At 45.8% G+C, this 17,022-nt stretch overlaps 1 protein-coding gene across 3 annotated transcripts in view; it reads right to left on the bottom strand.

Annotated features, from left to right (window-relative positions):
• The window catches only part of PDE3A (phosphodiesterase 3A), a 382,562-nt gene that overhangs the window by 265,935 nt on the left and 99,605 nt on the right, over positions 1-17,022 (bottom strand). Inside the window, exon 1 of one of the 3 annotated variants that reach the window (XM_053252904.1) lies at positions 15,416-15,506. The exons of the other annotated variants lie outside the window; for them this stretch is intronic. The gene's annotated coding sequence lies outside the window, so the exon portion shown is untranslated. Of the gene's footprint in view, positions 1-15,415; positions 15,507-17,022 lie in introns of those variants that run through there. 3 annotated transcript variants of the gene reach the window in all.

The following is a 17,022-nucleotide window of genomic DNA, read 5'->3' as shown; positions in this document are numbered from 1 at the left end:
TCCCCCATCCCTTTTCTTCTTTGGCTCCAGCATGGAGCTGCAATGCATTCATCCTTGTTTGTTAAACCAGAGTCAAAGTTATATCCAGGAGCCATGGTTCAAGTATGGATTACAAGTCAGGTTATGAACCTGGGAACTACTCTCACATGCATAGTTAACAAACAAAGGTTCACAGGTACCTGAAGTGAGGAGGAATGGAGAGAGGAAATGCATATGCTCACAACTTCATTCAGGTCATGTTCACAGCCTAATAGACCATGGATTGCTGTATTGTCTGAGCTGGCCCAGTGTTGCCTCAGCTTTTCATAGTTCTTCACACTAAAAAGGCCAGCATTCAGAATGCGGTAAGAGCAAGTCATCAGTCTTACTGTGCCTTCTGAATGAAAGCAAGCCAGCCCAGATCAGCAACTCATACAGAGACAAAACACTTCTCCAAGAGTGCCCAATTCTGCCACTTTTCTGCATGGAGAATGAGTGCCTCTTCCATTCAGTGATCTTCAAAATCAGAAGCTGGGCAAAAACTATAAGACCCAGTAAGGTCTTATAAGAATGAGTCTAGGATTCCAGCGTGCCCAAAGTGAGGAGGAAAGGGGAGAGGAAGTGTATAAGCTTCCAGTTCATTGAGCAATACATCAAGCAGAGAGGCAGCAGGTAAACCTGCAGTTTTATTCTTGGCACAGAGTTTGAGAACTAATGTGTAAGATGCATAATACTCCTGATGTGGATCCAGACTGTTACAACAAGGGAAGTGTTAATTATTATATATAATCCTGGTTTCTGTTTAAGTTTTATTAAAGGATAAGTTATAACACAGTCCTGGGACATGGGGATTAGGAAGAAGAGAGGCAAACACACAAGGAACTCCAACAGGATAGAACAGCTTATGAAAGACTTTACTGTTCTAAGGCAGAAAGTAATCAAAATTGTGTGCTTTATTCAATTACCCTTCTCTTGAACAGCATCCACTCACAGTGTGTGTCACACACGTATCCATAAGATGAAAAGCTATTTATCCTAGGCAGCTGAAATCAATATAGAAGCATCGAAACAGAACATTTAAAAGCCATACTTTTTAGTTTTAAGACACCTCAGCTCCACATCAGGGAAGCTACAGAGACACATAATAAAACTAAGAGTCACTGAGGGACAGCCACCATGCCCACCAGTTGACACTGAATAATAGTGCTGGATGACAGGTCTCACAAGCAGGGCCACTAGGAAGGCTCCACATCCAAGAAGAAGAACTCCAACCAAAACCCTCCAGAAGACTCAACACTTGATCAAACCACAGGAATCTCCTTGTGGAGCTGGGAGAAAAGGTCTGGAGTTGTGCACGGACCTATGGGGATGGGGTTGTAGCTCAGGCAGAGGCAAGAAGAACCGCCCTGCTGGATGAGGCCCAAGGCCCATCTAGTCCAGCATCCTGTTTCACACAGTAGCCCATCACCTTGGGGAGCTGTTCTGTGGCCTTCTGTCTCTGGGAGGACCTCCAAATGTTCGGGGGGGGCCTTCCCAGAGGCCTGCTGATGGCCACGCTTATCCCACTGCACCAATCTAAGCCCTTCCCTGGACAGCCCAGGTCCCTCTCTCTCCCTGGGGAGACTCCAGCAAAGAGCCATGGATGGGGCTGAGGCAGCAAAGCAGTGAGAGTTTGTGTGACTCCTCAAACCTAAAGGAAGAGCTCTCCCAACCTATGTGCCCCCTTGGAAGTGCCTTTCTCTCAGTCACCAACCCCAGAATCCACTCCCTGCAGCCGGCTGATCTTTCTGGGGTTCAACTGCCTGACAAAGAGGAGAACCAGAAACGGGCATGGCCTTGCAACTGGTGGATTTTGGAAATGCCCAGGCTGGCCAAGACTGCAGGCACTCACCGAGTTGTGGAATGTCTGCAGATTTATTGATTTATCTTATTTTTATACTGCCTGATATGTAAATCTCTAGGCAGTGTACAAATTGTGGTGAAAATGGCAAAGACTGGCAGGGCAGTGACGGGCTTCTGATCCTTTTTTAAGAGTGGGGGCTCGCAGTGGGGGAGGGGGGGCTCCGAAGCCCTTCAAGTCTGTGCTCCAAAATGACCTAGGTGCACCACTGTTAAAACAGTCTCTGACAACTTTTAAAAAGTCTTTAAAGACGCATCTGTTCACCCAGGCTTTTAACTGATATTGTTTTGATCGTTTTAATGTTGTTTTCAGAATATTGTTTTAAAATTTTAAATTGTTGTGTTTTAAATTTCTTGTTTTTAAATTTCTTGTTTTTGTTTTTAATTAATGTTTAACTTTTGTTTTTATCTTGTTGTAAACCACCCAGAGATGTACGTTTTGGGCGGTATAAAAATATGTTAAATAAATAACGAAATAAATAATCCCTGCTTAAATGTGTGGTGTTCTGTTTTTATGGTTGCTGTGTTTTAAACAATACCCAGGGATACATAGGTCAGGCGCACATGCGCATTCACGGGCAAAACTGCTCCATCCGATTATTTGCTCAAGTGATCAGCAAACAAGTTCTCTTGCCAGGAACATCTGTACCACAAGTGATGCATGCTGTAAAAGTACACAACTGCAGCACCATCACACAGATGCTCTTGGTATAAATATGCAACACAATCTCACGGTGCGTTTGTGATGCAATACCATCTCCATGGACCCTATCACTTTGCAGCACCAAAAAAAGCCCATTCACAAAGATTTTGTGAGAACAGCAGCAGAGGAGCAAAAACAGTAAGAGGGCCAGTCCTAGTCCCTATTGAGGAAGGAATTAGGACATATGGAGCCTTTCTCACAATCAAGCGTGAGGGTGGGCAGGTGGGCAGAAAGCCTTGGAAAGCTTACCTGCCCCGCAGATGATCATCCTGTTGGTGACGGGCATGCACCCAGACACTCTGCCACTGCCCCTGGCAACACGGAGTTGCAGGGGCTGAGATACGTTGTCCCAGCCCCAGGAAATCCCACAATGCACTGTGCGGGTGTGCAGTGCATTGTGGGGATCCCTCCAGCCATGTCAGTATTCCAGTGCCAGCTGAAAGCAACAGAGGGAGTTAAGGGAGAACTCACTCCCTTAACCTCATTTAAGTGGTGGGATTCTTAGGCAGGTTTGCCGCCGGGACACCACTGGGAGCTGGTTGACTCCTGACAGTTCCCACGGGCAGCCTAGCCTGGTCTTGGCTGCTCGTGAGAACAGCCTCATTAAGTTCTTTCTGGAGGGTAAGGGCCAAACAACACATTATGCCAGGGCTTCCTCGAGCTTGGGTCCCCAGATGGTGCTGGACATCTCCCATCTTAAGTCACAGTGGCCTTTGGGAGTATGTACCCGAATCAAAGTTGTACTGTATTTGCCCGAATCAAAGATGGCTCCCCACTTCATAAGCAAGACAAGCCCCTCCAAAAGCAGAGCTTAAATACAGGTTGTACCTGTATTTACTCACAAGGAACAGGAACTATGAATTTAAGATGACCTCCTGATTTCTAATATCAAAAAAATTGGGGGGAAATCTAGTCTTGGATTCAGGTAAATACAATAGTTCAGCACTATCTGGGACCCAAGATTGAGAATCCCTGTGATAACAGGAAGGTTGCAGGCAGGAATCCCTCTCAGCCCTATCTTGGAGATGCTGCCAGGGAGGGAACTTGGAACCTTCTGATGCTCTTCCCAGAGCAGCTCCATCCCCTGAAAGGAATATAAGGAATATCTTACAGTGCTCACGCTTCTAGGCTCTCATTCATATGCAACCAGGATAGACCCTGCTTAGCTAAGGGGACATGTCATGCTTGCTATCAAGAGGGGCCTTTGGCCTGCCAAGCAAGACCCTTCTTGGGTTCTTATTTTTAAAAGCTGCACACACACAGAAAGAGCTTCAAAACATGGTGGAACAAGTATTTGGGGGAAGGGGAGAACCCTCTATTTTTAGTGAAGCTGCACTCAGCCCTGAGATACTTAAAAGTGTATATATATGAAATATTTTTAAAGGGAAACAATGGCATCTTAAAAAACCACTCTGCGTTCTTAACTGGCTTGACAATTAAGCTGGCCCTGTTACTGTTTATCTCCCGAGGCGGGCACGGAAATTTCCAAGAACGTGATGTCTGCCTTGCCCGTTAGAAGGAACGGCTGGGAACGTTCTTTCGGTGACATATGGTATTCAGATGCACCACTGACACAGAACAAAAAAGGCCTCAGGGAGCTCGCAGGGAGCACACATCTCCCACAGCTAAGCTGGCTCCACTGTCCATGCCTTACATTATCCAGTGCGGGAATGTGTGGCCACTCACCTCTGTGAGCCAGCGGTCCAGGGAAAGCCAGTGAAGACTGACGGCAGATGGGTAGAACTGCTAGACTCTCCTAACCATTCTCCACCCCCGACTCCATCCCTTCGCTTGCTGATTATTTTATTGTACTCTGTGTCCTCTGATCTGATGCAAATTACTGCCAGAGGAAAACTCCGGCCACAGCAGTTCTCTTTCCAAATAAAGCAGCAATTAAAAAGGAAAAAAAGAGGGAGAGAGATATGCCATCAAAGCAATGCCAACAGAGACAAACGGATGTTCACAGGAGCATTTTAAAAAAACAGCTCAGGTTGAAAAGTTTGTGTTTTTTCCCCCCATTAGGAAGCATCACTGGCCCCACAGTGTTCATCCTCGTGGTGTCTGCAGTACAGGTATCCCAGCCATGAACCCTGCTTGAGCGCCACCACCCTGTCAAAGGTGGAAGTGTCCAGAACTACCATATTTACCCAAACTGAAGGCGACTCTGAATTTAAGATGACCCCCCTTTAAAAGCAGAAGTTAAATACACGATATACCTGCATTTACTTGAAAGGAACAGGTCTCTGAATTTAAGATAACCTCCTGATATCTAATATCAAAAACTGGGTTGGGGGGGGGGGACACCTAGTCTTGGATTCAGGTCAATACAGTAGAGATGTTTTTAGGAACATAGGAAGCTACCATATACTGAGTCAGACCATTGGTCTATCTAGCTCAGTATTGTCTACACAGACTGGCAGCGGCTTCTCCAAGGTTGCAGGCAGGAATCTCTCTCAGCCCTATCTTGGAGATGCTGCCAGGGAGGGAACTTGGAATCTTCTGCTCTTCCCAGAGCGGCTTCATCCCAAGGGGAATAGCTTACAGTGCTCACACTTCTAGTTTCCAAAATCCTCTTCATTGTCTCCTAGATTAAGGAGCTTCCAAAGTGAAACTGATGCCCCACTGTTCACATCTGTTCACATCAGAACAGCCCTGCTGGATCACAATGCCTTCCGTACATCTGTGCATTTATTTTCCATGCTACTTCAGCAGTAGCAATTCAAAGTTCATTGACAGAATTGTGCAAACAAAGACAGTGGCTGTGATGCGACCATACGCATGGTAGGAGGGATCTTTTAGGATCTCTGTGACGTGTGCGTGCGCAAAGGACTCCTGGGAGGTTTTCCCAGCAACGTCGGGGAAGGGGTGGCAGGGAGGTATCCTGCCGCCCCAATTACTCTTAAGATTACGGCAACAGAGCGGGAAAGCGGCGGGAGGGGTAAGTAAACCCTCCCGCCGCTCTTAAAGCTACCCCCCACCCCAGTGCCAGACCGCAGTTAGCGGTTCCGTGCACACCCCTACTCCGGATTCCCCTTTACAAGCATAGCCCCTCGAACTGCCAAACCAGGTTGGTCAAACTGAAGAAAGAGCAAACCAGAGAAACAAGGAAGAAATGGAGCCAGTGCTCCCTGTAAAAGGGATTCCCAGATTGTTGTTCTTGACTACAACTCCCATAATCCCCAGCTACAATGGCCTTTGGCAGGGGAATGTGGGAGTTGTAGTCAACAACATCTGGGAATCTCTCTTACCGGGAACACTGAATGGAGCAGGGGAAATCCTCTCGTTCCTACCTAAAGCACACTGTCCCGCCTTTGGGAATACACCTGCCATTAACTCTGACACCACTGGTGATGGCTGGCACAAGCTCTTCCATCAATGCCACATAGCTCTGTGAGCTTTTTATTATCGTCACTCTTTTTAACACGTTTGTTTATGGCCTGTGGCCACAACAAGAAACCTATTCATTCCTTACCAGTACTTAAAAAGCATTTGAAGGTTGAGCCCTCCCTCACTAGACAGTCCAATCATGGATGCTAATAAATCCCCATCACTGGCAATTTGCAGTCATTGCTTCGTTTTAAAAAATAAGCCTCAGAAAACAGCAGCCGTAGCAAACAAGACAGACCCTGCTTTCCACGTGGTTGTGGCTCTCCACTCCCTCGCCGTCAAATGAACGAATGGCATCCGTTTCGCCGGGGCCTGCAGAACATCACTGTCCGTTTCACTTCGCAGGGTGAATATTAGCTTGGACCATTTCACTCCCTTGCACTTTCCCCCACAAAGTTCTCAGGCTGGGGGCAGGAAAGGGGGTAGAAGAGACACTCCTGACAAACTGCCACTGATTACAGTCAATTAGTTAGGAGAGGAGAAAAGAGAGGGAAATAAACTAGCCAAGATGTGCACCAATTCCCCAGAAGCCCAGATGCAGTCCTGTTTCCACTGGTGGAAGGCTTACTGAAGTATCACAGCAAGGGGGAAAGCAACTGGAGTCGGGGCGGCCCTTCCATGAGAAAGGGAGAGGCGAGGGAGCCTGAGGCAGGGGAGCATGGAGAGGGAGGCAGATACCAGGCCCCTACTACCACGGGCACCACCCTGCCGTCCACGGAGGCTGCCCTTCCTCACTCCTCGGGCCACACCCCTCCTCGTGCCTCCTCACCCAAACTGAGCAACTTATGCCCCGCCTGCCACCACTGCATGGTTTGGTGATATGGTCTGAGAGGGTTTGCAGGTCACTGCGGCTGCCTTGGTAGCATGGCCTGGGAAGGCCACGAGCCCATCTGCAGATGATGGCGGGGGCAGGATCCTATTGGTCTTTGACTCAGGCAGAAAAGTGTCTTGGGCTGCTCTGGGTTGGGGTGCACTTTGGAAGGAAGGAAGGAAGTCTCTCTCTCTCTCTCTCTCTCTCTCTCACACACACACACACACACACACACACACACACACACACACCATATCCTACCTAATAATCATTTGTGTTTTGTTGTTTGGATGTTTTGCTCCAGCTGGGATCCTGTAGAAAGCATGTGGGGGAGGGAAAGAAAAGGGAGGAAAAAGGAGAACATTGAGTTGTTTCTGGAATAAAGTCTCCGTTACATCTACAGGGGTTTGTTTTGTGTTTACAAGGGAAGCAGTTATAAAACAACAAGCTCAGGGCCATCCAAAGAAATTCTTTGGCAGTTGCTTGGGGGAGAGAAAGTACTTCTTGGTATGATGCACGATTACCTAACCCGGATACAAGACGGTTCTGACTTTAAGACGACTCCCATGAAAAGATAGAGGTGAAAGATAGAGCTGTATAAACTCGAAAGGAAGATGACTCTGAATTTAAGACTACTCCTCAACTTTTAACAGCTAAGAACTTGAGGGGGAAAATGTAGTCTTGGATTAAAGTAAATACAAACATTGAATTTGTGACCAGAAACTGCTGCGACAGTTACTAGCTTAAAAAGCTTTTTAAGAGGCTTAGACAAAATTCATGGAAGAACTGGTCTGTCAATGGCTATTGGTCAAAACTGGTAAACTGAACTTCCATATCCAGAGGCAGTATACCTCCGAGGACCTGATACTGAGGACAAATGAGAGGATCTTCAGCATCCTACCCAGTTTATGAGCTTCCCAGAGGCATCTGCCCAGCCATCATCACTAGGAACAAAAATGCTGGCCCAAATGGAAAGGCAACCCTTGCATTCTTATGATCATGTGGATCATGTTCTTATATTCAAGGGGTAAGAAGTAGAATGACTTTTCAGAGAAATCCCCTACTGGTGCAAGTGGAAAGGAATGCAGGTGTGAGGGGGATGCTGAACTATCGACTGCCTGCCATTGTCTCTTCACACATTGCCACCCTTTGAGGTAGCCACAAAGAGCTGTGATTAGAGCCTGTTCCTCTTTATGAATGATTTTGGATTCATACTTGCTGCTATTGTGGGAGAGAGCAAGATGAAAAGGATTTTCTCCACTCCAAATCTTCCACAGAGAAAGCATTAAGGGTAGGCAGAAGGAAGCAATGGCCAGGACTATGCTATAAGGTAGAGATAGCATATTGTGGGAAGGGTGGGGGGGGAGAGATGGATGTTGGTTATATCCCCCCAGCCCCAGATCCTTAGCACTGGCAATCAACACAAGGGCTATGATTACAGGCCCATTCTAATCTATACACATCCTCAAGAGGAGGGCAGAGTTTCAGTCTTCCCAGAGAGCGGACTGACTTGCACCTCTCAATGGCCAGCTCCAGGACTGAAGGGGCCCTTGGCAGCAGCCTGTGTGAAGCGTCACATTGTGTCATAGGAAGACTTTCCCCGAGGAAGAGGTTTTTCACCTCGAAACGCATTGGGACCCGTGTCCTGCTTTCCCTCTCTCTTGGGAGGAACATGTTGAAAAGTACTGAAGATGAAGAGAGCACAGAGGTCTTCTTACCCTTCATGCTTCTCTAGTAGACACCTGTGTGGTGGCGTAGCAATGTTGGAGGCAGCCCGTGTCCAAATGTATGGGATAACAGGCGCCAGGCAGTGATAAGAACGTAAGAACAGCCCTGCTGGATCAGGCCCAAGGCCTATCTAGTCCGGCATCCTGTTTCCCACAGAGGCCCAGCAGACGCCTCTAAGAAGCCCACAGGCAAGAGGTGTGTGCATGTCGTCTCTCCTGCTGTTGCTCCCCTGCAACTGGTATTGAGAAGCATCTTACCTCTGAAGCTGGAGGTGACCCACAGCCACCAGACTACTAGCCATTGATAGACCTGTCCTCTATGAATCTGTCTATAAGCCTCTTTTAAAGCCATCCAAACTAGTGGCCATCACCATCTCCCATGGCAGAGAATTCCACAGATTAATGTCATTAAACTGCACCACAGCACACCAAGGGAAGCCAGATGGCTGTGGTGGCTGCAGTGGTTCACGGGGATGCGGAGGCCAGTGGCTGGGGGCGGGGCTGTGGCAGCGGTGGGAGGCAGCCAGTGGCAGGTAGGGTTGCCAACTGTCCTTCATTACACAGGATGTCCCTCATTTCGCAGATGAAATGTGGGTCTCTATAGGGACAGCATTTGTCCCTCATTTATTCAATTGCATATAATTCAATTACATATAGGTCAATGATACTCAGGCTCTTGATTACCACTGCATAAACCTCCCCTCCACAGAAGCCACCCCCGCAAAAACCTGTGCCCCTCATTCTGACCATGAAATGTTGGCAACCCTAATGTGGCCATTAGGGTTGCCAACATTTCATTGTCAGAATGAGAGATACAAGTTTTTTTTGGGGGGGTGGCTTCTGGGAGTGGTGGCTTCTGGGGGGGGGAGGTTTATGCAGTGGTAATCAAGAGCCTGAGTATCATTGACCTATATGTAATTGAAGCCTGCGGCAGAGGTGGCATATGATTGCACCTGCAATGACTTGCATCCAGATGTTTATGGTGGAGGGGCAGATCTTGCTTTGAGCGGCTGTGTGCTTGGCACATGGGCTGCCAGGAGCCCTGCCAGGAGGGGGAGGCAAGGGTATTTGCCCCCCCCCCCGGCAGGGCTCTTGGCAGCCCATGTGCCAAGCACACAGCCGCTCAATGCAAGATCTGCTCCTCTACCATAAACATCTGGATGCATCAAACATGCTTTTGCAAACATACACAGGAAGCCAGGATGGGTCACAACTGCCTTCCTATTGGGAGTGCACCTGATGGCAGAGCTGGGTTTACTGCCTTGGGCCATCAGTCAACCAATACGATCACTATATACTGCTTTTCAACAAAAGCTCCCAAAGCAGTTTACATAGCTATAAATAAATAAAAAACCCGCCCTAATCTGTCCAGGTTTAAACCTTCAGAAACATGACCACTGCTGGCAAATCAGGGCGTTTTGTCCGATGCAGAGGAGTACCACTCTTCCAATATTTTTTTAACAACCCCATGACCCAACCTTGCTTGGAAAGTTATGGCAGACCTGACTCTGAAAAGAAAGGATTTCAAAGGGTCATGTGCAAGATTTGTGAGGGTAACAGCTGGTTCAGTCAAAAGACTGGTAAGTTCCTCCCTCTCTCTGCCAATTAGTCGAGGGACAGAGAGGGAGAGAGGCACCTTTAAAGTAATGATTCTCCTCTATTTAGAAGCGGGGGAGCAACTGTCCCTAACCAAACCTAGCACCGCACCCCTCCTGTGGCTGTAGTTGATGTCTACCTTGCTTCTTCTTCCTCTGAGCCCTTTTGGGACAGGGAACCATCTTATGTAATATTTATCTTTCTACCTAAACGGCTTTGAGAACTTTTGTTGAAACGTAATATATAAATATCTGCAGCAGTAGTACTGTAGTAGTATATGCCAAGATATGTTACTAAGAGTAAAGACAGAGATTATGAGATATGGTGAAATGGCTATCAACGCTCACATCTGTTGCATTCAACGGCATTTGAATACACATCCTCTCTCCTGGGAACAAACTTCAAACCTCTTCCAATCCACTTAGAATGTCTGTCTGTCTTCTAAAATATCTTTTCACTTGGGTCACATAAAAGATGGGTCTTTTTTTAAAAAAGCAAGGTTTGTAATTGGGTTTTACTTCTCTGCTTCAGTTCCACCCACATGAGTTTTGTTTTTTGTTTTAAAATGGGGGCAGAGAGCACCACCACCACTGTACCTAAGGGAGGTGGATGAGATAAGAATCTCACAGCACTCTGAACATTAAACACACCACATAACATCATAAACAACAACATCGCTGCTATGAGACCATCACTGAGGGGCCAGCTTTTGCATTCAGTGTTCATTTTGTCCAAACTCTTTCAAAGAGTATTATTTCTACTGATGATGCTTTGAGGCTGCGCAGAAACTGAAGCCATAAAAGTTCACGTCGGAGAATTGCTCAGTTTCCGTTACCACTGCTGGAGCAACGTCTGGCAGTACCAAATGGACACACACATTCTCCCAGGCCCATCTATGACTTTTGCCACCTCCCTCCCTAAACAGGGCTGCCAGTTTACAACCTGAAGACTCACACTTTAAATGCACAAGTGATCTATCCATCCCTGCCCTTGTCCTTTTTGTCTCCCCTCATTCTCCTGCACACCATGCTGGAGTCCCCTTCACTACAGCACAGGTGGGAGGCAACAGGATCAGTGAAAGAATAGGCAGGAAGCTCCAGAGCTGCTCCATCTCCCCACTTCATCCCTAGAGCCCCCTGCTGACTGAGAAAAGAGGTACCTTTTTAAAGTGGTGATTCTCTTTATTTAGCAGGGGGAGAGCAACTGGTCCTATCCATCCCCAGCACATCATCCCTCCAGTGGCTGTTGCTGGTGTCTATCTTATGTTACTTTTTAGATTGTGAGCCCTTTGGGGGACAGAGATCTTTATTTATTATTTCTCTGTATAAACCGCTTTGGAAACTTTGGTTGAAAAGCAGTATATAAATATTTGCCAAATTTGTATTCATATTGGTAGAGCTAAAGATTCAGAGCAATTTCTTGGGAAGCAACCCTGCCCTCAAAATGTGTCCTACTGCACAACTAGATGCCTAAAGTTTAGCTCTTAAGCTACCCCTGGCCTCCATTTCAGTGCTCAACCATAACAGTACATAACATAACCTCAGCTAAGAGGGATTTACTTATTTTTATTTATATACCACCTTTCTTCCATCATGGAACATGTGATGTCATTAGGGGATTTGGTGCTGGTTGTTATCAATATGCTGATGATACCCAAATCTATTTCTCCTTGTCATCAATATCAGACAGGTTCTTCTAGTAAGAACTAATCAGCCTACTTCCTTTTCATTGTCTCTACATCTGGACTAAATTTGGTGCAAATCGTGGTCCACAAGTTAGTCCACAAGTCCACAATTTGCGCCTCAAATATTCATGTGTCCGCCATCTTGGATAGGGGTGGATGTCATCTTTACAAATTGCACCTTTGGGGCAATCCTACGTTTCCATTCAGCTGTAGCAAATGTGGTTGAAATTGGTTGGACTGTCCACAAGTTAGTGCACTTGTGTCTTAAAAGTGTATTGTCTGCCATCTTGAATTAGGGTGGATTGTATCATCACAATCTTTGCTGCTGAGGTGTCCCTACAGCTGTAGTGAATTTGGTTCAAATCAGTTAAGCGGTTCACAAGTTAGCCTACTTGCGCCTCATAAGTGTACACGTCCACCATCTTGAATCGGTGTGCATGACATCATCACAAACTATGCCATTGAGGTGTCTCTATGTGTCCCCACAACTGTACCCAACTGGGTTCATATTGGTCCAGGCGTTGCAAAGTTGATGGTGGGGGGCACACACAGAGGGATGGACACACACACTGTAGGGTGATCTCATAAGCCTACTGGAAAGTAGGCTAAAAATTGTGTTAGCTCCTTAAATGCCTGCCTACAGGCAGTAATGGGCTGGATGAGGGATAATAAACAGAAGCTGAATCCAAGCAAGACAGAGGTGCTCATTCTTGGGGGTCATAATCTACAAGACGGGATAGAACTTCCTCTTCTGGACGAGGTTACAATACCCTAGAAAGAACAGGTTCGTAGCTTAGGAATGCTCTTGGACCCAGGTCTCACCCTGGTGCCTTGGCTTGAGGCTGTGACCAGGAGTGTTTTTTACCAGCTGCGATTGAGTCAACAACTCCAACTGTTCCTTGAGGAGAATGACCTAAAAACAGTGGCACACCAGCTGGTAACCTCCAGGTTGTACTACTGTAATGTGCTCTATGTAGGGCTGCCTTTGTGCATAGTTTGGAAGCTTCAATTAGTTCAAAATGCGTAGCCAGATTGGTCTCTGGGGTGTCCAGGAGAGACTACATTGTGCCTATTCTTAAATAGTTGCACCGGCTGCCGATATGTTTCCAGGCAAAGTACAAAGTGCTGGTTATTACCTTTAAAGGCCTGAATGGCTTAGGTCCGGGTTACCTGAGAGAGCGCCTTTCTCTACAAGATCATTGAGACGATCAAGAGGGGTACATCTTTGGCTGATTGGGTTGTGGAATGCGTTCCCCATAGTTATGAGAGGATTATCTTCCTTGGAGGCCTCAGGAGATCCTTAAAGACCCATCTTTTTAGCCTGGCTTTTAATGACATCTAGTTTTAATTTTAATCTGGTTTAATCTAACATGTTTTAGTGATCAGATTTGTATCATGGTTTAAGAAATAAGTGAAGAAGTATCAGTGGGAAACTTGATTTAATTCAATGATTTAAGCAGAGGTTTTTTGTCTTGGTTATTTAAAATCATTGACTTAAATCACCTTGATTTAAGTCAATCCACCAAAGTATATGCATAATAAACAAACATATTTAAGAAAAATATGTCAATGAATCCCAGGCACCTTTTAAATCAATTAATCTGATGAATTGACTAGAAATTGCAGCCCTTTCAAGAACTAAAGCCATTGCTACTAAAATAAAAGGAGAGGGTGTGGGTAAAAATTGAACCCTCTGGCAGTCTATTAACCACTCTGAATGCATAAACAGACTACTTAGTAAGTGAGCAGAATTGTCCATAAGCGGTTGCCTCAGAACTAATAATAGCAAACAGTTAAATACCATACACTACAAGTAATGGAAAAAAAAAGTTTAACAGCCGTTCAAATAAAAACAGGAGAGAGAAAAAATCAGTGACAAACTATTTTGAATACACACACACACAAAAAACATTTTCTTTGCTTTCAGCAATTAGACTCAGATGTTCAAACGCCTGATACGTAAAAGGTGTGTTAGATTCAGATTACATACTTGCTCCATAGGAACATGGGAAGCTGCCTTACACCAAGTCAGACCACTGGTCCATCTAGCTCAGTACTGTCTACACTGACTGGCAGCAGCTTTCCAGGGTTTCAGTGGGGAGTCTTTCCCAGCCCTACTTGGATATGACAGGAATTAGACTTGGAACCTCCTACATGTGCTCTACCACTGAGCTACAACCTCATCCCCAAAAGGTGGCATGCATGGGCCGCCCAACGCCCATCCAGGCACTGAACACACCAAGACCTGCTTAGCTTCAGCAAAGTGGCTGTATCATGAGTCTTTAGACCATGCTCTGGGACTCATTCTCTGGGATGTTCATGGATCGACAGAGCATGTATAACCACGTTTAACATACCTTGAAGATCTGAGTGGTCCCAGCTAAGGTTAAGGCCCCCTAGCAAGTTCAATGCAGAGGTGAGAGTCGGACCAGGCACTTTCTGATTCATAGCTCAGTCTCTTTGCCCCTGTGAAGTTCTGGAAAGTCCCCTCAGCCTTTCCTCCTCATCCAGATGTCCACTTACAATCTACTCTCTTGGAGGATTTAATTCCGGCTTTTCAAATCTGTATAATCAGCAGCCAAGCACTTCTACATAGTTTGCATAGTAGCCCTACCAATACCCCCCCCCCAAAAAAAACTTACAAGAGTCACACATAAACATTTGGTTTCGCAGTCTAGTCACTCCACCCCACCCCACCCCACCCCGAGATTCTCGAATCACCACAGGAGAGCAGGTGACTGTCTTTTCCCAAATCTGATGTGTAGCATTTTCAAAATCCAACAATGTGCCTATGTGTATGTATCCAATCAAGTGGTCTGTGTGGTTTTGCATGCCGAAGGGGCCACACGATCAATCCCTGGCAACTTTATTAAAAGGAACCCAGAGCTGGGTACAATCTCTCCTTGGAGAGCCACAGGCAGTCAGAGTAGGCCAGGGGTCCCCAACCTTGGAACCCCAAGATGGAAGACTACAGTTCCATCAGAAACCCAACATGGTGCAGTGGTTAGAGTGTTGGGCTAGGACCGAGGAGACCCGAGTTCAAATCCCTATTCAGCCATGAAACTCACTGGAGGACTTTGGTCCAGTCACTTTTCTCTCAGCCTAACCTACCTCACAGGGTTATTGTGAGACTAAACATAACCATGTATACTGTTCTGGGCTCCCTGGTGGAAGAGCAGGATATAAATTAAATAAATACATAAAATAATCTCCAGACCAACAACATTTGGGGACCTAAGGTTGAGACCCCCTGGAATAGGCAATACAGGACTAGGTGGACCAATAGTTTTTGGAATAATATAGTGGCAGCTTTGTATATCCAGAATCCCCCAAGCATCACAAAGCTGGGCTTCTAGGTTTAAATCCTTCCTGTCTGCCGTAATGAGAGTGGAGTGTATGTGTTTGGGTGCAAGATAAAACCCTCTCAAAGATGAAACAGAACAGAACATTTACAGCTTTAACAGCAGCTGTTAAATGAATTCACTTGGCACAGAGTAACAGAAGCACAATGAGGTTCGGATTAATCCCTAATTGCTCAAATATGGACAGGTTAAAAAAGAGAGAAAAGAAAAATGAGGGGAACCCTGCCTCACTCCAATGGAGCAATATTAATCCCTTGAAATTCTTACCAACAAAATCAAGTTCTTCTGGTATTAAGTAACTGTGTCTTCTCTGTAGCTAGGAGTCTCCTTCCAAGGGGAGATTAGCAACAGGAAGTAGTATAAAGGAGAAAAGGAAGCATCAGACTCAGTGGAAAGCCTTTAACACCCAATTAACTTCTTCAGCTACACCCAGCAGAAAAGTCAGAAAGAGAGCCTGATGCTGCGTTCCAAGCTCCCTCCCTCAATACAATTCCGAGAAATTCCCTGGAACATTAAGCAGCCCAGAGGAACCTTAAAAATAAGATTCTACTATCACTCTTCCACCCTGGTGTTTTGTTTCGTTTTAAGGGCAAAGAGGGAGTGAAGATCTCAATGCCTGCAAACAATTCTTGAGCATTTTTGTTATCTAAGGGTCTGATCCTTTGAACCACAGCCCCAAGGCGTCAGCTCACAGAATCAGAACGCAAGTATCAGCACAGGAGTTAGGATATACAAACTGCAAGCTCATGTGGGCACAAGTATCCATTACTATCTCTGGGGCTGAATCGGTGTTATCTGCATGGAAGTAGAGGCAAGGAGAGCCAACACAGCGTAATGGTTCAGGTCTTGGACTCTGAAATCCCTGCTCAGACTTCAATCTCATTGGGTGAACTTAGGCCAATCACTCACTCTCAATCTCAACTACCTCACAGGGTTGTTATGAAGCTGAATTAGGACTAGACAGATAGATGTAAGCCCCTCTGAGCTCCCTGGAGGAAGGGTGGCATAGAAATGTAATACATGAACAAAAGGGTAATGAGAGTCTTGGGACAGCAAAAGAACCCTCCACTGCTGATCCATAATACTAACAGGATCTCTAAGTTCTTTACACACCTGCTTTCAACACAAAGTTTATCTGTGTGATGAGATCCTACAGCCTGGCTTTGGTGTTAGCAGTGTGTTGGTTCTGCAATTGAGCGTGAATGGGTATAATTGGTGTTGACATGGAAATGTCACCACAAAGTGATATTTCTCTTTCACGCTACTTGCCTCCTCCCTCTCACACAATATATCAACAGAAAATGCAATAACTGAAAGGGAACTATATCTTGATTTTGTCACATGAGCAGACATTTGCTACAATACATGACCAAACAACAATGACAGGGAAATATCACCTCATGGTGACATTCCCCCATAAGTACTATTGCATAAGAATCTCCTAGGACAAGATTTCACATTGCTGCTGGAAAGAAGCAATAGCTCCTTTGGCCAATACTGCCTCACAGCTCTGATAATTGTGCAGTATTTTCTAGCCGTGAGTGAAAGTACAGAAAGTGTGTTACAACACTCCTGGTTCCTGCTATTTATAGTAGGAACAGATCCTTGGTTTGCAGTAGAAGGATCAGCAACCCTTTTTGTTTCCAACACAATATTGTTAGAAACACAGGCATACAAGCATTCCTAGCTATTTGCTTTTTTTAGCCAAGAGCCGTAAAAAGGGAGGATTGATGGTTATGGTGGACTCATTCAAATTATCAGAGCTGTTAACTAAAGCAATAAACCGGAATCTAAAGTGCACATTCTTGGAGCCCAACCTCGTAAAAATGGGAATGACTTATAATAGGTGCACTTTCTTCTCTCGTGTCAAAACA

This window comes from Hemicordylus capensis, chromosome 5, assembly GCF_027244095.1.
Source record: "Hemicordylus capensis ecotype Gifberg chromosome 5, rHemCap1.1.pri, whole genome shotgun sequence".
In the NCBI taxonomy this organism is placed as follows: Eukaryota; Metazoa; Chordata; class Lepidosauria; order Squamata; family Cordylidae; genus Hemicordylus; species Hemicordylus capensis.
The sequence above is the reverse complement of the archived record's forward strand: the minus strand, read 5'-3'. Positions and strand labels throughout refer to the sequence as shown.